The sequence below is a fragment of the Stegodyphus dumicola genome, chromosome 12, assembly GCF_044657685.1.
Source record: "Stegodyphus dumicola isolate Sdum_Otavi_A_Nest chromosome 12, ASM4465768v1".
NCBI lineage: Eukaryota > Metazoa > Arthropoda > Arachnida > Araneae > Eresidae > Stegodyphus > Stegodyphus dumicola.
Window position 1 is genome coordinate 21,463,378 of NC_140779.1, and position 22,863 is coordinate 21,486,240.

Genomic DNA, 22,863 nt, shown 5'->3' on the forward strand with positions numbered 1-22,863 from the left:
TCTAATATAATTTTCATATAGATGAATAGCAAAATGATAAATACGGGAAAAAGATTAAACCAGTAAATTGTTATCCACTGTAGTTGTGCAAACTATTAAAAAAACAGTAATTAATTTTTTAGCATGCGTACAGTACCTTAAAAGTCCCCATTTTAACAAAATACAAAAAATCATCAAGCTTTTGCTCCTTATCGGAATTTCCTCTTAATTCTATGTACGATACTTCCAGGCTTGAAATATTTTCATGGCTTGTGTTTCTTTCAGCTTGTAAACAAACAAACAAAATCAGAAAGGTTTCAGATTTTAAATTACGAACAAAGGGGAGATTTTTAACGTTTTGTGTGTCACCTTTATTTATTAAATATCCTGTTCTTGGCACTTAAACCATAAAATTCAGTTCAATAGCAAAGTGGCAAAATAATTTTAAAATGGGCTTATCTTTAGAATTTCCGATACACAGTTCCGCGCGCGCTGGAGCTAAAAAGATTTCTCCCCCCCCTCGTAGATTGTTGCAATTGCTCGCTTTCAAATCGTTCAGTTTGTTACTCAAAAATTCGTTAAAGTTTTACAAACTATGATATCGATCATAAAACAAATTTCAAATTTGGGCTTCCACATGCCCACATTCGTAGGAGGATGACGTCATTCAAAATTCGATGGTTCTAGGTACCGTTGTTTTATCACAATGCGATAAATATACATACATTTATGCAGATTTTTCATTATTTAATTTCTTCAAATATAATGCAGGACTCTTAACATTTGGTGGCAACAGTTTGAAAAGTGAAACGGACATTTATAGTGATTCAACGCAAAATCGCAAAACGAAGACAATAGTCCTTCAGGGACAAAGCCCATTTGGACTTAAAAGCTTTAACTTTTTACTGCCTTCTACGAAGTCAGGGAAGGATTGTAATCACAAAAAATGTCGTGTATCGCATTTCAACAAAATATCCATTTTGATAACTTTCGATTCCATTTGAACGATGTTTCTGCGTTATATATATACGTACGGATACAATAAAGAACTCTTTTCCCAAAACGGATTTATAAAACATTCAGAGGAGATTTTTTTCGTCATGCCTGTTTGTACAACTTGCACAGACACATACACAAAAAAAGGGAGTTCTATATCTCTCTTTTTACCGGACTTATTGTCGAAATTTAACTTGAGTTTTCCATGTTTGGAAAGCGCGATTTGTGATATATATTACATTGATATAAAGCATTGTTCTAACATACGTACTTTGACACAAATTCGACTTTTTATGAAGTAACATACCAATTTTTTCCATATTTAGATTCTACGACTCAAATTATGCCTAGGCATAAAATTTATGGAGAAATTTAAAAATTTATTCACATATTTAAAAATAATTCACTTGGCGAACTTCTTAATTTATAGAAATATATATATTATTTTCTTTTTTTCATTATATATGAACGCCAAAAAGGTCATCGTTCCTACTTTCAAATAAATTTAACAAAGCGTGTAAAACACATTTGGCGCTATTATCGATTATAACAAATATGCCAAATTTCAAAACTCGCCAATATATGAATTCACGTATATCTTAGGCAATTTTGAATAAAATACTCTAGTTTTTGCAGGTATGCATAAAAATACGTCTACTTTAAGACGGTGGTAAATATTTTATGGGTTATAATTCAAAATATTATCGCAAAGCTTATAAAAATTATTTAAAAGTACAAATTTTAATTATAAATTATAAAAAATACGCGAATTTTATTTGGAATGAACCGAACTTTCGAAATGTTAATGGAAGACTCAAAAAAGTTTAATAAAAAAAGGAGAAATTAATAAATATATACCAAATTCAATTAACGTGGAGGAACTAAAATTTTGAGAGCTAATTTTTTTAAAAACTACTCGTGCGAATTTTACAGAACTTTTGACTTTGCCATAATTTGAGTCGTAGAATCGAAACATGGAAAGAAATTGGTTTGTTATTTCGGATAAAGTCCGATTTTGCGTGAAAATACCCATGTTAGAACAATGCTGTATATAAATCGAATATATATCCTAAGTCGCGCTTTCGAGGCATGGAAAACGCAAGTTAAATTTCGACAATCTGTCCAGTAGAATAGCAAATATAGAACTGTCGAAATTTTTTTTTTTGTGCAAGGTATATGTGCGTTCGTACGTACAAGATGATGTATATATGTATCTTGCATAGCTTAAAAATGAGTAGCATCAGAACGTTGATATTGTGTATATATGACAGATATAACATGTAAATGTGTATATCCCTTTTTGGCTGCAATTAGCCGCACCAATATATATATATATATACCAACTCTGTTACCCGGCTCCGTGAGCTAAGTTTTCTTGCATACTGGTAAATTGTGAATTTCGTGCTTTAAATGTGACTGAACTTTAGTGTTCTTATGTTCAGGTCAAGGTTTTTATGTTTTTTGTTAATTTGCATGCAACAGTTGTAGAATTATCAAAAATTTAAAAGTTGTTTAAGTGGTACTAAACCTAACGACGCCGCCATTTGTTTACATTTGAAACTTAAGTGTGAATTAAGTCAGTTTCTGCACGAACTTCCGTGTCTTTTTGCCGAGTGGTGCCAAAAGTTTTGTGCGCAGAAAAATCTGTCTTCCTACCTAATGTTAATTAACTTATAAGGTATTTCTCCTTCGCGGCAAGGCAAAAACATAAAAGTTGAAAACATCTTCATTAGAAATTGAAAAATATAAGAAAACATAAAACACCAAATACAGTTAAAACAATTAAAAAAAACCTTACAATTCAAATAAGAGTCTCTGCTCAGAAACAAGCAATGCGGCCGGCAGCAAGAAGACAGATTTTTCGGTGCACAAAACTGAAAAGTTTACTTTTGGTCCCACTCGGCAAAACGACACTGAAGGTGCAGAAACTGACTTAACTCACTATTCCGCTAAGTTTCAAACGAAAACAAATATGGCTGCTAGGTTAAGCTTAGCCCCACTTGAACAACTTTTAAATTATTACTAATTCTGCAATTATTGCATGCAGATTAATTAAAGACAAAAAATTATATATATATATAAGAAAAATAAAGAATATATAAAATATTAAATTAGCAGCGTAAATTAATTTTCCTTCTCTATTCTAAAAATAGTAACCCCTCTCTGCACTGCGTCATTTCGAGAAAAATCTATGTCATATGGCTCTTACGTTATAAGGTATTTCTCCCGCCTTCCTAGCGTGCCTACGTGGTGTAGAGGTCCGCACGCTGGTCCAGAGGTCCGTAGTTCGAGTCCCGGTGAAGGCGTTGTTTATTTTTCATTATTCCTGCTTCCAAAAATACCTAATGTTTATACAGTGGCGCCAGAACTAAAAGGATGATGATTCAGCACACCCAGGATTTGGCGATTGGGTCCCCTAAAAACCTTAGTCGCCCTTTAAAAGGGGGAGTATGTAAGGTATTTCTCCCGCCTTTCTCGCCTGCCTTCGTGGTGTAGTGGTGTGCACGCTGGGCCGGTGTTCCAGAGGTCCATGGTTCGATTCTCGTCGAAGGCGTTTTTAATTTTTCATTACTCCTGCTTCCAAAAATAAATAATGTCTCTACAAACTTAAACTTTAATTTTAGTTTTAACAGTTGTTTTTAACGGTTTGGCTTATATTTTATCTGTTTTCAGTCTTTCCTAAGTTCAGCATGTCAATGGTCAGTTTTCTTACTAAGCTGGCTTAACAGTTTTTGGTCTTTTTATTATTAACATTTTGTGCGTTTATTTTATTTAAAAAATATCACGTTTTAGCGGTTACACCACATAAAATTTGATTCAACATATCTTTAGAAATTTAGATAGGAGATATGATTGCCTTATTCCATACACTGTTACTACTGCTCGCTTTGGTTTACAAAATGCGATAGATAATAAAACCATTCATGTTCCAAAGTCGGGCTTCTAGGTGCCCATATTCGGGTGCAGGACTACGGTATTCCAAATTTGATGGCTCTAGGTACTATTGTTTTTGCCCAGTGCGTGAAACATACATATATTCGTAGTCCTCGTGTGCATTGCCTAATGAACAAAACCAAGCCAAGTCATTCTTTAGATCTAAGCATTAGATTAGTTGTGCCAGCGGGTAAGTGTAAAATTTACCTTGGGAGTGTTTAATGTCGCTTAATGTGAAGTGGGTGCTTAATGTCGCACTTAAAATTTGAAGCAGAAACTAACATTGCTCACCTTATTACTGGTTTCTAAAATCTTGTTTTGAAAATATAACTCTCTTTCCTGATTATGTGTAGTGTTCTGTAAGTGTTGTTCGAAAGCTCTCACTGTCATTTTAAATTCGCGAGGTGAATCGAATTCGTTTATTCCATATAATGCAGGAAAATCCTTTTTAGTTGCTGTTGGAGCTTTTCAGAAGTTTTACAATTCTACTGTCACACAGGATCAGAAAGCTGTGGAACGAACAAAAAGTCATGGAATTTTGTTTCGGAGAACAAAGAATATATTTAACTGTTCCCTATTGTAGGAGAGCTACAAAAGAATTTTCCTGAGCATAGTTTTTCTCTTTTGGGATCGCATTGCATCTAATAAAGATGATGAATTCTACACAGAGAGATTCTTTTCGCTTTCGACATAAAAATAAAAATATTTGAGACGGTATGCAACAGCAACAACAAACAAACAAAAAAAGAACAGCCATTGTTGAGTAAAACTAAGTAAGGCAAAAACGATCGTCCTAGCTAGAATAAAATAACTCGAATATTTACTTCAGCGCAGGTATAAAAAATAAGTCGACTTTTTTATTATGTAGAATAAAAGTAAATACATTTTTGCACTTATAATGCTTACATAATTTTAAATATACAACCATCGGCTTTACATCCTCACTTGTACATAAATATAAATAATGTACGAGATGTACAAATAATCTACGAGGTCTCTCACAATACAAAAAACGTTTTAGTTATTTAGCGGAATTTGCAATGCCTAAAAATAATTGAATCTTGGGTAAATTATGTTCGAATTATTTTATGGAGTTTCTAATTTAAATTCATGGACAAAGTACAGAAGGCCAAAAAACACTGTCTAGTTAGCTTTGCAAAATAAAGAATTCTAATATGGTCACCACAAAACGTCCTTGTAGGGCCTATTACATTATGCACAATTTTTTGCTGTATTTGATTTAAACTTACTTCCCGAATTTCATCAGAGATATATTTCTCATTCAACCAATTCAGCTGTCACTTCGCCGCAAGGAAAAATATATAAAAACTAAAAACATCTTAACATTAAAAATTGTAAAATGTAGAAAAAACTTAAAACACCAAACAGAGTTAAAAAAACGCTAGAAAACCAATTTTTGCGATTGAAATTAGAGTTTAATTTAATTAAAATTAGGAAGTAAGAGAGATTTTTTGGAGCACATAACTTTCTACCCGACTCGGCAAAAAGACACTGAAGTTCATGCAGAAATTGTCTTAATTCACTATGCTTCCAATGTAAACAAATATCGGCGTCGTAAGACAGAGGAACTTAAACAACTTAAATTGTTAATAATTCTACAACTATTGGATGCAGATTAACTAAAGGCTTAAAAACCTTAACCGGAACATAAAAACAACATAATTTAATCATTTTTAAAGCAAAAATGTTATAGTGCCTGTTATAGTAGTCCCATATACAAAATTTCAAATTTCTGAGGCTACTCGGTTTTGAACTATGCGAGATACATACATACATACGTACAGACGTCACGAAAAATATCTCTTCTGAATCGATTTTAAATCCATTTCAAACCCGTTTTGTGAAAAAAAGTCCTTTATTCTATCCTTACGAAGAGATGTCATGCAAAAAGGTTGCATTCGATAGCGGTTAAAATGGATATTTTCTTTGAAATAGAATACTCAAAATTTTTCACAATTACAGTACTTCCTTTATACTTCGTCTCAGGAAGTAAAAATCTTGCATAAAAGTAAATTAAGTAAGAACAAATTTAAGCAAGAAAGGTTTGGTTTGATTTACGTCTTTTAAACTGAGCACGAAAAACATTTCAACTAAACCAGGTTCCTGACCAAGATGAAAACAGAAAATGGAAAATAAGAGTTTCGTAATCCTTTTCGCCCACTACCAATCTCTCTTCAGCACCTTATGAAGTTATTTTATGGAGATTATCATTTTCAAATATTTAAATAACATGCACTTTTGATTTCATAAAAACGCCAACAAAGCCAAAGCACTAAAATAAATAAAAAAACAAAAATAAACAGTAAATCTGAAAGGTTTCAGATTTTAACGGTTGCCCAAAAGGGTTTGTTAAGGCTCTTTACACTCTCGTTGAGCTCGCAGTTACACTCACTGTTACAATCACTATTACTCTACTGTTACACTCACTGCTACTAAACAATTTTGTTTTATTTTTAGCTTTTTTAAGCATCATTTTCTTTGTATTTTCGTCATATACAATTCACGAGCAAAATTACAAAAACTTTAAAAGCAGCATAGAAGTATACACTTGTTATGTAGAGAAATTATCTGATAGCGTTGTAAAAACTATGTGAATGATTTTATGATTTATGGAAATTTAAATTTTATTTAGATTCTGAATTATTTAATTTAAGGCTTTAATTTTGGGGAGAAACAGATGCTTCGGGAAATATTATTTAGTATAAATGAATATTATTTATTTTCTTTTATTTGCAAATCTTGTACAAACTTTTATTCATTGTGAAAGAAGCAGGGAAAGGGAGGCAATTTTCGCCAAGTCATGATTTCGCGCGCTTTAGAATGTTCGAGAAAGAATTTTCATTGTTAGTTGACCTTAAGAGAGGAAAGTACGTGACGGAAAGGTCAAAGGTTGCTACTTGTCTTTCAATGTAAGTCATTCAGGTTTTGGCGATTGAGGGTCCGGTTGTTGGCTAAGTGAAGAAGGGCGCGCATGCGCGATCACCCTTATTTCCGCATTCTGGAGTTGAAAACGAAGATTTTGCCATAATTAAGGGGGCGATAAGTGAAGCCATAGGGGGAGCCCGTTTGGTGAAGGACAAGAAGGAAATTTGAGTTGGACACACTTACTTTTGGCTGACTCTCGGACTGACTCGCTGATTTTTGGGCTTGCTGGACAAAATGTAAGTGACTCCGAGCGGCAAATATGCTCCCCGGCCGCGTTTTGGTTAAGAGGCGAGACTCTCTTACACACTTACTCTGGACACTCTTACTTTTGGACTCGCGCACTTACTGGTTGGCTGGACTTGTGGATGTTACTCTGGAACTTACTTGGGACGTTACCCGTGAAGCTTGCTCTTGGGATGAGTAAGAACAGGCGAGCCGTAATTTCCTAGCAACAACGTTTCTGACCGGCGAAATTTGAACGAGTTACCTGCGTGTTGACATAGGACTTTCAGGACCAAGCGGATAGCCGTCCTGGGCAGCAGTGCTCCTGTTTCTGTTCTACAGTAATGAAGTGGGTCTACATTTTTAGAACCAGTGTCAAGATGAGCCCGGCCGACATCAACGCGGGATAAGATAAGAGTCCTCCGCTTCAAGATGTCCCTTCAAGATAAGTTTTATTTTTTTTTTGGTGTGTTTGAACTTTAGGTAAGCTTTTCAAAAACGTCCTTATCAGAAAAAAAAACAACGTCAAATCTAAAATTTAACTCTCAGGCCTTAAATTGTTTCCCTTTCCTTTCTTTTAAATCACCAGACAAACCTTAAGTTTTTTTATGAATTTAAATGAACAGACTCTCAGATGAGGTTAAGATTTTTCTTATTGTGTTGTAATTGAATAAACTGATATTTAATCTGGAACCTCTTACAGTATGTTTTCTTTATATATTTAATATGAACTTTTCCTTTATATCTTGTATATGTTTTATGTTTTCGATCCTCTCACGGCGCGGTCCCGGAATGCATTTTTTTCACAACGCAAAAATGCTGTACACGTTTCACTATACGATTACTGCCTTTTACGGCAAGTAGTTTCATATTTAACATTTTTATATGAATTTAAGATATAACATTGGTGCCGTGAAGTAAGATTCATGACATTATTTCCCGGCGTGAACTTAAGCTATTTAACACACTTGCTGCGTTAACTGTTGGTATGAATGTTTCTGTTTTTTTTTTCAGTCTTTTCTTAATTCATCATATCACTGTTCAGTTTTCTTACTAAGTTGGCTTCAAAAAAGATTTTTTTAGCCAAAATGGGCTTTGTCCCTGAAGGACTATTGTGTTTTCGTTTCGAGATTTCGCGTTGAATCACTATAAATGTCCGTTTAACTTTCAAACTGTTGCCACCGAATGTTAGAGTCCTGCATTATATTTGAAGAAATTAAATAATGAAAAATCTGCATACATGTATGTATATTTCTCGGATTTAGATAAAGCAACGGTCCATAGAGCCATCGAATTTTGAATAACGTAATCCTCCTACGAATATAGGCATGTGGAAGACCAAATTTGGAACACGGAATTTGTTTTATTATCGATTTCATATTTTGTAAAACTTTAACGAATTTTTGAGTAACAAACTCAAAGATATAAAAGCTAGCAATGGCAACACTCTACCGGGAAAAAATACCTTTTTATCTCCAGCGCGCGGAACTGTGTAACGGAAATTCTAAAGATAGGCTCATTTTAAAATTATTTTGCGACATTGCTATTAAATTGAATTTGATGGTTTAAGTGCAAAGAACATAATATTTAATAAATAAAGATAACACACAAACCGTTAAAAAAACGCTCCTTTGAACGTAATTTAAAATCAGAAACCTTTCATTTTTTTTTTTTTTTTGGTATTTTATTTTTCTCCCCTTTACTCTGTTAATTAAGAGAATCTTATTGCATATAATATTAATTTTAGATGTGATTCGTCGTAAGGAGACGAAAGTAACGCTTTCAGAGTTTTTAATTGGTATCTCCGCTGGTCGTACGAAGATGAGAATGGCCGAAGTGGTTTTTGGAATCCAGTGGTACCTCTTTAGGAACTCAATTCCCCGTCGTTCCGGAGGACATGATGTTGCAAACAGCAGAGTTAAGGTATTATTAAGATCTAGTATCGGATGATAAGAATCTAATTCAAGATGAACGTTATTTTACCCACGAATATTTTGTTTCTTTACAAGCAAAACCATGCATAAAATAATTACAGCTATTTAAAATAATAAATGTATCCCCAAGCATATATCAGCGTTGTAAGAAAATGAATCATTTCTAAATAACTGCACATGGATTGTTATTTAAGTTTCCCTACATAAATATAAAGCTTAGATTTTCAAAATTATTTAAGGGGACTCATACACTTAAATCCCTCATGATCTTCGAATATGTGACTGTTGCAAGAATTGTGATATTTTATTTATTTTAAAAGCAATTACTTCCAACTTTTTACAGCTGACTACATAATATAGCTGCTTTGGGAAATAGTAAACAGAAAGTTTGTGTTGCCACAAATACTTTTGTAATTTAATCCTCTCTGTGAGAAAATATTTTGCCATGTTTCCACCTTGCGCGCATGATATTTTAAAAAATGGCTGATGGTACATACTTGACATTTGAAGGAATTCTTTATATGGTACTAATTTCTAACTGAACCAACAATCTGATGAATATTTTAATACTGACAAATTTTATGGATATTATTTTATGGAAAATGAATTTTATAAACTTAACTCAAAATAAAATAAAAATTGAACATGAAATTTTTAGAATTTTAGGTTCACGGTAGTTTCCAAATGTTATAAAAGCTGTATATTAAATATGAAATTAAATTATGAAACAGAATGTTTTAAACTGTGCGCGCAAGTTTGAAACATGACGAAAAATGTTGTCACAAAGCGGATTAAATTATAAAACTATTTGTGGCAACACAAACTTTCGGATTACTATTTCAGAAAGCAGCTATATTATGTAGTCAGCTGTAACAAGTTGGTAGTAATTGCTTTTAAAATAAATAAGTTATCCCAATTCTTGCAACAGTCACCTATTCGAACATCTTATGGGTTTTAAGGTGTACGAGTCCCCTTAAGTATAGGTTTCTTTGATAAGTTCTTTTACACTGCGTTATATTCACCTTCAACAAGTTTTACTGTTAAGTAACAGTTATTTTATTACTAATCATTTTCTCAAAAGTTTTGGCAGCTGCGATGCCTGTGACAATTATAAGCTGTAAGAACTTTATGATATCACAGGAAACATCAGTAGAAAAATCTAAAATTTCATTTCGTTACTGGATATTTGTTATGATGGGAAACTAAATTATGTACCTTTTCATCTACGTTGAACCCTTTATTGATTCTGAAGCATAACATACCTCGCTGCATAAACGGACGTGTTAAATTTCAGAATACATTATGCGTGAAGAAGTAACAAGTTTTTAATAATAGTAGAGGACTTTACTTTCAGAGCACGTTGCATGACCATGTTATTAAACGCTTTGCAAATCTCATTTACAAAATCTTGACATTAAAATTGCTGCTTCGAAAATGAATTTTGAAAGTTCTTCTTGCATGGAGATTAAGAAGAGTGAAATCTTGAATTTACAGCGAGCGACAGATTTTGTTCGTCAATGACTCGGGAACATTTCATTTAAGATTAAAAATTCCGCGAACTAAACTCATCAGCAGAATATATACCAAAACACCAGACTCTAGCCCCCCGCCCTCATTTGTTTTCTTTATCTTTCTTTCTTTCGTCATTTTGGCTGAATAAGCGCAAATGTTCTTCGCTTCGTCAATTATTATTTTGTAGATAGCCTAGCTCTACGAACTAATTTGGCCACGGGCAGTGGAAAAATGCAAATTCCGTTGCAAAATCCATTAATTAAGAAGGAAAATGATACAGTCTTAAGAAAAGTATCAGGCTTAGAATTGTTGTCCCCAGGATATTCATCTGGCTTACTTTTCGTAAGTAGTTTATAAGATTTCTTTGTTGGCAATCATGAATCTACGGAGGCATTTCGCACATTTTTTTAGATGATTTTGCTTTGCCTTAAAAAATCTGCCTGGATTTGTTTTAGCTGCAACTATATTTTTGAAAGCGTACATTATGATCTGCTACGGCACAGTTTTGTTTTCATGCAAAATTTTGCTTTTAAGGGGGCTCATACACATTAAACCACTTATGATCTTCGAATATGCGACTGTTGCAAGAATTGAGATATTTTATTTATTTTAAAAGCAATTGCTTCAAACCTTTAACAGCTGACTACGTAATATAGCTAGCTGCCTTTGAAACTAGTAACCAGAAAGTTTGTGTTGCCACAAATATTTTTGTAATTTAATCCGCTTTTTGATAAAATATTTCGCCATGTTTCCACCTTGCGCGCATGATATTTTAAAAATGGCTAGCGGTACATCCTTGGAATTGGATGGAATTCTTTATATGGGCACTATTTTCGAACTGAACCAAAAATCTGATGAATATTTTAATATTGAAACATTTTATGGACGAAAACATTACAGATTTTTTTAATTACATTTTATAAACTCAACTCAAAATAAAATAAAAATTTAACATAAAATTCTTAAAATTTTTGGTACACAGTTGTTTCCAAATGTTATAAAAGCTATATATTCAATATGGAATTAAATTATGAAACAGAATATTTTAAACTGTGTGCGCAAGATGGAAACACGACGAAACATTTTGTCGCAAAGCGGATTGATTAAATTATAATAATATTTGTGGCAACACAAACTTTCTGATTACTTATTCAGAAAGCAGCTATATTATGTAGTCAGCTGTGAAAAGATGAAGTAACTGCTTTTAAAATAAATAAGTTATCCCAATTCTTGCAACAGTCACATATTTGAAGATCTTATGCGCTTTTAGGTGTATGAGTCCCCTTAAGGAAGCAATGGACGGAACACTATATTTATGTTCTTTCAGAAGAAATTATTCTTATTTATAAGGCATATTTCCCCCGCCTTCGTAATGTAGTAGTCAGCACACTGTGCGTGTATTCCAGAGGTCCATGGTTCGATTCCCGGCGATGGCTTTGCTCATTTTCCCCTCTCCTGCTTCCAAAATAACCTAATATATCGTGATGTCCGAACTAAAAGGATAGTGGATGATGATTCTCCACACCCCAGAATTTGGCGATTGGGTCCCCTAAAACCCCAGTTGTACTTTAAAAGGGGAAGTATATACGGTATTTCTCCCGCCTTCTTAGTATGTCTTCGTAGTGTAGCGGTCAGCACTCTGGGCGCGTATTCCAGAGGTCAGTGGTTCGATTCCCGGCGAAAGCGTTGCTCATTTTTCATCTTTCCTACTTCCAAAATAACCTAATGTCGCTGCATATTTAGCTATTAAAAGCTGTGAAAGCCATGATGTTTCGATATCTAAAGCTACGGTAGGTAATGTTGCCAACAACAAAGAGAACAGAAGCGAAATTCAAGTGGAAACATTGTCTCAAATACGTATGCAAGGAAAAAAAATGAATGTTTAGAATGCTTCAAAAGTAATAGCTTCAAAAGTAATGCTAAAAAAAATCCTCCAATTCAAAAGACAGTTGCAGAATCATTAAAATGCTCAGAGTCAAATGTAAACAAGGTTCTTTATGTTGATTTGAATCATAAAAAGGCGAAAATGCATAATGTGCCTCGTCTTTCTCCACGCCATTTCGGCGAATGCACAACGTGCTGCAGAATTCTTCGTGAGAAATATTTATCGGGACAAAAATGGAAAAATGTTGTTGCAATAGATGAATCTCGGGTGTATTTAAATGCCTGCGATATCAAGAGATTCGTTTATGGCCATCAAAGAGGATAAAAAAAAATTTTAAAACATGGTTCAAAGTATCTAAAGAAACGTTTTCAAAGGGATTTATAATTGTTGCTGGTTTTCTTCAAATAGCGGTGAATTAAAAATAAATATAGAGACAAAAATGATAAGATAAACTCCACATATTGTCAGAAATATATTTCATATCCAGTATGAAATACCTTCTCTTTAACCTCAGTGCCGGCAATCAGTAGACCTCTATCAATCCAAAACCAGTAACTATACGTTGAAATCCATTGTTAATTCCCTGGAAAAAATGGAACACGAAAGGTGTATCAAGACCATAACCTATATACCTGTTCTTACTAAATTCTCATGATATATCATTCATGGATTTTTGCTTTTTTATACTTTTAAAAAGCTGGTTGTCGTTGTCCAAACGTTGACCTATAACCTTCCTTGGTCTTTGGAAAGTTGTTCAGGAGGAATGGGGCAAAATATAGCTTGCGATTCTACAAAAGGCTTTATTGTCTTGGTCATCACGGTGTCAATACACAGTGAAGAATAAATTTTATCAAGAAGAACATTTATAAAACACAAAAATTTTCAGTACAGAATTTTCGTAAATACAATGAAAACCGTCTAAAAATGTGTGAAAAACCCCTGTAGTGAGTAGCGAATGTTGTTGCGCAGTTGCTTGAAGATCTCCCAAGAGTTGCCTTGCAGTTGCTTGAAGATTTCCTTTTGTTAATAGAAGTTACTCTGGAAGGCGGTGGTAGTCCTTGAATCATCTTCATGTATCCGATGACAAATGTTTATAGTGACGAGAATTTACCTTCGAATCCATGAGTTAACATCCTGTACTGTATAGCATTTAAGTAATTCTTTCAATCGCGAATGTATAGTTTGCCATCTTCTGATAATCATTCGCAATTGTATAAATCAGTTTATTAACCTTTGGCCTCTCGCGAGCACATTTTGGCCCATCGCGAGCACATTTCCAAAACATCAACATTTTTGTTAAACATATTTCCAATCATCTGACATATTAATTTCGGCAAATGGGTTTGAGATGAATAATAATATCGGTTGAACTTTATGGAAATCGGAGAAGGGAAGTTCAAAATTATTTTTCAGTGCATTTAGGTTTTCCGAGTATTTCTTTGTTTCAATTGCCTTGTGGTGATTAATATGGCTTGATAAATTCTGAAAATGGACGAAATTTGTTTCTTCCATCTGATTTATCCACAAATTTAACTTTATCTGAAAAGCAGTTATAGTCACAGTCAATTAAAAAGTTTTTTTTTTGTCTTGGAGATCTTCGTTCAGTTTAGCTGTAATATCCGTGAGAAAATACAGATCGGATAACCAATTATTATCGTCCAATTCTTTATAACCTTCGTTTCCGGATTCCAAAAACTGCTTTATTGACGAACGAAGTTCTACAAATCGTTGAAGTACTTTTCCACTGCTGAGCCATCTACCATCGGAGTGAAGCAGTAAGATTCCATGTTCGCTATCGTTAGTCAGCAATCAATTATTTTATAACGTCTTGCAAGATATCTTTTATGATTATAAATACTTACCATATTTTAACAATTAAGAAATATAAATGAATTGTTATTTTTAAATATTTTTTGTTCGTAGTACCTCATCGGGCTGGCGAGCACATACAAAACGATTGGCGAGCACAAGGTTGGACACCGCTGGTATAAATTCTGGTGTCTTTGAAACGTACTATAAAATTTTAAATGCTCATTAACTTACATACTTACAACTACAGATTCTGTGTACACATTGCACAAACAAGGGTAGGAGAGACAGTTCTATATCTTCCATTTTACTGGGCCGATGGAAGAAATTTAACTTCCGTTTCTTATATCTCTAAAAGTGCAACTTAGAATATATATTAGATTTTTATGTAACATTCTTCTAATACAGGTATTTTGGCACAAAGTCGGACTTTTCTGAAATCATATATTGATTCCTTTTTCCTTATTTAAATTCTATGACTCAAATTATGCCAAAGTGCCAATTTTTATAAAAATCGTACGAATAATTTTTAAAAAATTAGCTCTCAAAGCTTTAGCTCCTCAATGTTAAATCAATTTAGTATATATTTAATAATATTTCGTTTTTACTTCCTTGTACGAAGTAAAAAGGAAGTATTGTAATCGCGAAAAGCTTCAGGCAGCATATTTCAACGAAAATATCCACTTTGACCGCTTTCGAATGCAATTTAACGATGTTTTTATTTGATATATGTACGTAAGGACAGAATAAAAGTCTCTTCTCCTCCAAAAAAAACTAAAAAACTGCTTTAAAATTAATTCTGAAGAGAATTTTTCGTGGCGTCTATACATACGTACATACGTTCGTAATCGTTTTTGAGTTACTCTCGTACGTACGTATCTCGCCTAACTCAAAAACGAGTAGCCTCAGAACGTTGAAATTTTGTATATAGGACTGCTATAACATGTAGATGTGCACCTCGTATTTTGGTTGCAATCGGCCGCGCCAAACGTATATAAATATATCCACTCTGTTACCCGGCTCAGTTTCTTTACTCTTATATGTTTGTAACATATAAGAGTTACATTTTTTGCTTTGAAAATGATTGAATTATGTTGTTTTGAACATCCGGTTAAGGGTTTTATGCCTTTAGTAAATCTGTATGCAATATTTTTAGAATTATCAACAGTTATAAAATTGTTTAAGTGCCGCTAAACCTAATTTGATGGCGGCCATTGCTCTTGTTTACATTTGAAACAGCTGAGTAGCGGATTTGTTGCCAATCTAGAGAAACTTAGCTTCGCAACAACAAAGATAACGCCTTCATTTATTATTTAAATCATGCTTAATCCTTGCTGGAATTTTTTCGAGGAAATAAGCGTTTAAGATTTACTTCGTAATTTTTAATAGAGATATTTTGAGTTTTTATGTATTTTTGCCTTCTCGCGAAGTAAGAACTGAATTAATTAAATGAGAAATACTCAATCGTCTGTGAAAAACTGTTTCTTTTTTGTTTTATTTGCTTAATTTCTTTTATACATCATTCTAGCTGTAGTATAGTATTTGAATAAAACATGTGGCAACGATTAGATAATTCTATTCTTTAAATGATATAAATTTTGTGCATTATGAGTTATAATATGAACGAAATATATAAGTTAACTGTTATATAATTTTTGGATTATATAACTGTTAACTTAGTTTATTAGTTTCCGTTATAAAATTATTATATAAGTTAACTGTTATATAATTATTAATACTGTTAAGTGAATCTAGCGCCAGAGTGTCGCTTTGGTAAACAAATACTAGAGTGAATTTTAAAGAATGCATTTATTCTATTGTGGTTTGTGCGCTGTCGGCGAAGTAGATTTAATTCAATCCAATAAGTTTAAAAATGCGTATAATTTAATATTACAATTTAATATTTTAATACAAGGAAGTTATTACAATTTAATATTTTAATACAAGGAAGTCATGTGGTGTACACATCAGATTTTTTATTAAAATTACTTGATTCCTTTTTTTACAGTTCCAAATTTAGATTCAACCCAAATAAAATTCGCAGCTATTTTCTGATTTGTTTTTAAAACTTTCATTTCTTAGTAAATTTTATAAATTTTCGAAAAACATTTTGAATAATAACCTCTAAAATTTTTTCAAGCACCTTAAACTATATGTATTTCTGGGCAAATCTGTAAAAAATTAAACCTTTCAATTCAAAATATCAAAAGATATATGGGAATTGATATAAAGGTGCGTTTTGGAACTTGGCATATTTGTTATAAGCGATAATAACCCAAACTTGCTATACGTACTTTATTAAATTTATTTGAAAGAATAAAGGATGTACCTTTTTCCGCTTCTGCACAAAGAAAAAAGGCAAAATAAAACAGGTAAACTATAAATTAAGGTGACTCATACACCTTAAAACCCATAAGATCTTCAAATATGTGACTGTTGCAAGAATTGGGATAACTTATTTATTTTAAAAGAAATTACTTCCATCTTTTCACAGCTGATTGCATAATATAGCTGCTTTCTGAAATAGTAATAAGAAAGTTTGTGTTGCCACAAATATTATTATAATTTAATCCGCTTTGCGACAAATTTTTTGTCGTATTTCCATCTTGCGCACACAGTTTAAAACATTCTGTTGCATAATTTAATTCCATATTGAATATATAGCTTTTATAACATTTTGAAACTACTGTGTACCAAAAATTCTAAGAACTTTACGTTAAATTTTTATTTTATTTGGAGTCGAGCTTATAAAATGTATTTTATTAAAAAAATGTGTAATATTTAGGTGCATAAAATTTTTTAATATTAAAATATTCATCAGATTCTTGATTCAGTTAGAAACTAGTGCCCATATAAAGAATTCCATCCAATTTCAAGTATGTGCCATTAGCCATTTTTAAAATATCATGCGCGCAAGGTGGAAACATGACGAAACATTTTGTCACAAAGAGCATTAAATTATAAAAATATTTGTGGCAACACAAACTTTCTGGTTACTATTTCAGAAGACAGCTATATTATGTAGTCAGCTGTAAAAAAGTTGCAAGTAATTGTTTTTAAAATAAATAAAATATCCCAATTCTTGCAACAGTCAGATATTCGAAGATTATAAGGGGTTTAAGGTGTATGAGCACCCTTAAGAATTTAGGCAAGTGAATTATGCTTGGCGCAAACTGCAAAACGTACGCCAAGATAAATGTTTAAGTAACCAAATTTGACGAAATTTAATATTTAGGCATAAATATAAGTCGTAGAATCAAAATATGGAAAAAATCGGTATGCCATTTCAGAAAACGTCCGACTTTGTGATAAAATTCCTATGTTAGAACAATGCGATATATTGTAGAGTTCCTTACTCTTTTACTACTAAATGGATGTCGAGGAAAATAGTAACCTGTTAAGCATGTGTAATATTATTGAGTTCAAATAACGAAAGTCGTAGACTCCAGAAGGGTAAATTACCCTTTATTTCTCTCAAAATAAGATGAACAGTTGGCCCCTTTTCCGGGCTTACAACAAAACCTCCACTGGGTCTTGAACTCAAAATAAGAACTAACGTAGAGCTAACTAAAAGAAACTTAGCCGAAGCTGACACAAATCTAACGTAGTATCGCACGTAATTTAACGTACAGCCTGAGTAAAAACTTTAAAGCCAGTAAAAATTTTTGAGAAAATGTAAAATGAAATAAAAGGGATTCAAATAATATTAGTATAAGATATTAATTAGAAATAATATTAGAATTTAATTATAAGAAATAAATGCTATAAACATAATTTGTAAGTACATAATTATGAGAAACATGTGGTTATTTACAAAGTTAGTTTGGCCCACCAGCGGCCGAGCGGTAAAGTCGCTGAACACTGGTAGTTCGGTCCGAGGTTCGAATCCCGCGAACGGGCTGGCTGCATGGGCGTTTTCGTGGTATTCCCCATGTGTAACGTGTATACGAGCCAGTTTCCCTTAGAAAGTCCTCCACGAAAGGCATCCCTCCCCTTAGGCAGATAGCCCTCGTGTGCTTTGCCATAATTAAATACACATAAATACACACACACAAAGTTAGTATTTCTGCCTGAGTAAAAACTTTAAGGCCATCTGTCATTTTTTAAAAATAAATATAATATAATAGCGTAATTACCATTGCAACTACTAGCTTGTGACAACGCTGCAATTTTCATATTTGTCATACGTCTCTTCGAAGTATTGGTGATCTTTGTGAAGATGGTGAAGGGTAAGAAGTTAACTGATCGTGAAAGAGGAGAGATCGAAGCTTTGTCTTCAACAGGAATGAGTAGTCGTGCTATTGCGATAAAGAAAGGAAGATCGAAGACTGCAGTCAACAATTTTCTTAAATTGAAAGACAATTATGGTAAAAAGAATACTGGGAAAAGACCTGAAGCTTTGTCCTCGCGTGATGAAAGAAGAGTTTGCCAACTTGTATCAACTAGAAAGTACTCAACCAGGAAACTGATTTCGACGACAGGTTTAAAAGTTTGTCAAAAAACGATTTATAACACAATTAGAAGGTCTGGAAGGTTCATTTATACAGCAAAATTGACTAAGCCTCAGTTACTGCAGAGACACAAAATAGAGCATTTAAACTTTAGTCAGAAAGTCATGACCTGGACAACCAATGGATAGAAATTATTTTTTCTGAAGAAAAAAAAAATGGAATTTGAATGGACCAGATGGCTGGAATTTCTACTGGCATGATACAAGAAATGAAAAAGAAATATTCTCCAAGCGCCAATTAGGTGGAGGGTCTGTCACGACTTGGGGCTGTTTTGCTATAACAGCATAAAAAATTGGTTCCAAGTCAACAATGTTGAAACTGTGAAATGGCCAGCTAGATCACCTGACCTCAACCCAATCGAGAACCTTTGGAATGACTTAGTAAGGAAAGTTTATGCAAATGGGAGACATTTTACATCAACAATAGAGCTGAAATCTACTATCTAAGATGACTGGTATAAAACCGATCCCACCCTTTGTCAAAATCTCGTTTCATCCATGAGAACAAGAATATTTGAAGTAATTCGAAGAAATGGCTCCTACACAACCTTCTAAGAGTGACTTAGCCCGAACGTAAGCACGCTACTCAGGATTCCTAGCTCTCTCTCTCTCACGAAGTATGTTGAACCTTCCTTTAACGCTACTTCTAACTCATTTGCATTGAATGCGATTCTAAAACCTCATTCTGGTAAGGAGTAAGCTGAAACAAGAATCGATAGGAAAGTGCATTGAAAATAAAAAATAACAGTTATAAAATTAAAATATACCTTACAATATAAATCTATCTCTATATATATATATTGTTACGAAATGTACAGGCGCGGTGGGATGGCTTCCCCGCAAAGCAGTTTTAGGATTGCCATAAAATGGCAAGGGAAGGCAGGGTTGCCACATTTGGCGAGAAATCACCCGTTTGGCGACATTTGGGACAAAATTAGCGATATACCATGGACGGATGGAGAACTTTCTGGAACGAATTCTTACCGGTTTAGCACAGAATGTTCTCGAACACAAGCCAAAAGCTATATAAACCCTGCTGGTCCGCAGCCAGAAAGAGTGCCTCGTCGAGAGGGCGAGAGAGTGTGTCTCGTCTAGCGAGTCAATCCCTGCGGAGTCGATCGAGTTGACAGCCGGGCAGCGAGTGCGGAGTGGGTCGTCGAGTACCCCGAAGGGAGTCTCTTGTGTATCGCGGTTAGTGCATCGTCGAGAGAGCGTGTTGAGCTCCGGGAACGACTGAACCGAAGAGTCGGGAGCCGTGCTCTGTGTGTCGTCAAGTGCATCGCGAGTTGTAGCGTGGAGAGTCTCGAGAGTACTTGGAGTTCTGACCAAGCAGAGTCGAGAGCTGTACTCTGGTGCTTTGCAGTGAAGCTGTCTCCACCGTGATAGCCTGATAACCTGAAGGCTGTGTCGCTGATTGTGTCAGCGTGTTTATAGTAGTCCTTCGACGACTGTAAAACGTGTTTTAAAGCTGTCCTGACAATACTGGCTAATAAAGTGTGTTTCGATACTTCAAGTAGTGTCGTCATTATTCACACCAAATTCATACGAACCCCGTACGAATGTGAAGGAAGAAAGTAACGTAACAACTGGTGTCAGAAAAAGAAAAACGTAACTATATATATATCTAGACACAAAAATCGCAACTTAAGTTAAGTTTCGTAAATCGGCCCAGTAAAACGGGAGATATATAGCTGTCCCTAACGTTTTTGTTGTTCAAGGCGTTCATTGGTGTTAATATTGTTATTCGCTCAGTTATTTACCAAAACAATAAATTTATCTGAAGTTTAATATTATGCACGTTTTTTTAATTGCATGATATTTCAGTCATAGGTACTTTGACTAAAAAGACGAGAACGATGGGTTAGCAGGAGTTAGTGCAACAACAGATTTGTAAACTGCGAGCTCAACGAGAGGGTAAAAAACTTTAACAAAACTTCTGGGCAACCGTTAACATCTGAAATCTTTCAGTTTTTATTTTTACTTTGTTTTAAATCCCCATAAAAATTTCAGTTTCTACCTGCATTTCTTTTCATATTTCTATCTGTGTTCAGCCTCTGATATTTACTCAAACTCTGCTCATTGTCGCGGAAATGTCATATTACGATATCCACGAGCAGACTGTGACCTTTCTGAGTTAACTCAGCAAAGATATCCCTCCACCAAGCAGACGCTTTGAAAAGCTTACTAAAGCGTATCAAGTAATCAAAACTCTTTTTACTCGACTATCTTAAGTCCAACGACTGTGAAGAAATAACTTAATGAGATAGTTCTTATTTTTTTTTCTTTTATCCTACGAAAAAGAAGATCATTTTTTCTTTAATTTCTTCTGTTGGAAATTAGGGTTTTCTAGCTCTTCCGATGAACTGGAAAGAATATATGAAAGTGAGGTTTTCACTCCACCTCTCGCAATTTTTATTTTATTTTATTTTATTTTATTTTTTTTTTGCACTTTTCTCTTTGACGGTCGCAGTTAATAGAGCCGTATCACAGGCTTCGGTGGCTTTGCAAAGATGGTTGTAAGGAATCAGAAGTAAAAGAAAGAGAACTGATATCGATAATTTTATTTGACTTCTGTGGGAGAGGAAAAAAAAAGTAGAATTTTTAAGAATTAATGAAATTCTTCTTTTTATGTTAGCCAATTTTAAGTATAATACAGTAATATACTGTTTTACCCGTGAGCGCTTCAGATTTCTCCCAAGTAAAAAAAAAATCTTTAAAATTCTTTCATGTGGAAAAAAATCAGTTATGTTTATAGCATAATTTTTATTATTTTAAAAGAAAATGAATAAATTGTAAAGCAGATGTAAAAATATGCATTTGTGTGTTTTGAGAATGATATGGAAGCTAATAATCTTAAATAAATAAATGAATTTGTCGAGAACGTGTTGTATATATAACAAATCGAATTAATTAAACGTTAAATATCAATACATTTCATTATCGCTTGAAAACGTTAAGTTTATATACCGTGTATATTTTACGCGGGAAATAAAGTGCCGTTGCAGCAGCTCCGAAGAATATAGACAGCACTAAACATTTTGCCGTTAAACAAAGAGACTTAATTTCTTGCGCAGAAAGCCCGTTGTAGACCTTTTCAAAGTCAGCATCATATATTTCCATGGCATAGATATCTTCCATGGCATAGGAAGTTGCTTTTTCGTCTAATTATAAACATAAAAACCTACAGATTCTCTTAGGAGAGGAATTTTGAGATTTTTCGAGTTAAGAATCGAGTTTTGTGTCTAATTTTAGTTCTGACTATGGGTAGTTCGAGTAACAAAATAACATTCTTCAATGTGGCCTTTCAAGAGGTCTAATAGCTCTCAGATTGATTTTCAAAATGTATTGTTTAACCCTTTGCGGCACAGTGTGTCCGGTGTGGACACACCTAAAAATTTCCTTCTGTACGCAGAGAAAAATTGAATGAAAAAGGATTTATAGGTTACTGCAGGTTACTCTGAACCTTCTGTTAAATATTTGCATAATCGTCTGTAGTAATGGCAACCGCCGTCAATAAAAGGTGGTGCTTTTCTTGGTAGCGGCGCAGTTCATTTTCAGTTCGAAGCAGAGCAGACCTACCCAGAGGAGATTTGAGGGGGTGATTGTTTCCAGTTCCAGTCCAGCCTTGGTTCCGGTCCAGTCCAGCCTGGGTTCTAGTCCAGTCCAGTTCCAGTCAGGCGTTTTTGAGTCCAGTTCACCTTAAATGGGGAGTTATGCCAGAGGGACCAGACGGATTTTTGTCCTTATAAGATGTGTTCTTTTCCTAGGTTTTAACGTGAAGAAACAACACTTCTTTATTTATAGTAGAGGGCAGCTCAACACAAACCGGTCCATATATTTTAGCCATGTTTGGTTTTTTAAGATCCTCATTTTTCAAAGAAATCTTCCAGATTTTTTAGGGTATAAAAGGAATTGTTTGAAAAGAAATTTCTATGTTATTTTTTTGGCTATTTGCTAATCTCCTTATTCCACATTAGTTTTAAAATTTTTACCTTGAAATTTTGCCTAAAATCAAACGGCGAACCCTAAGTGTGCCCGGACCGGGCTCACCGATAATCTAGGCCAATTGAGAGTCTTATTCTTTGTTTCTCCGCATCTTATCAGTCAGTTCATTGACAACGATACTCGTTTCAGCA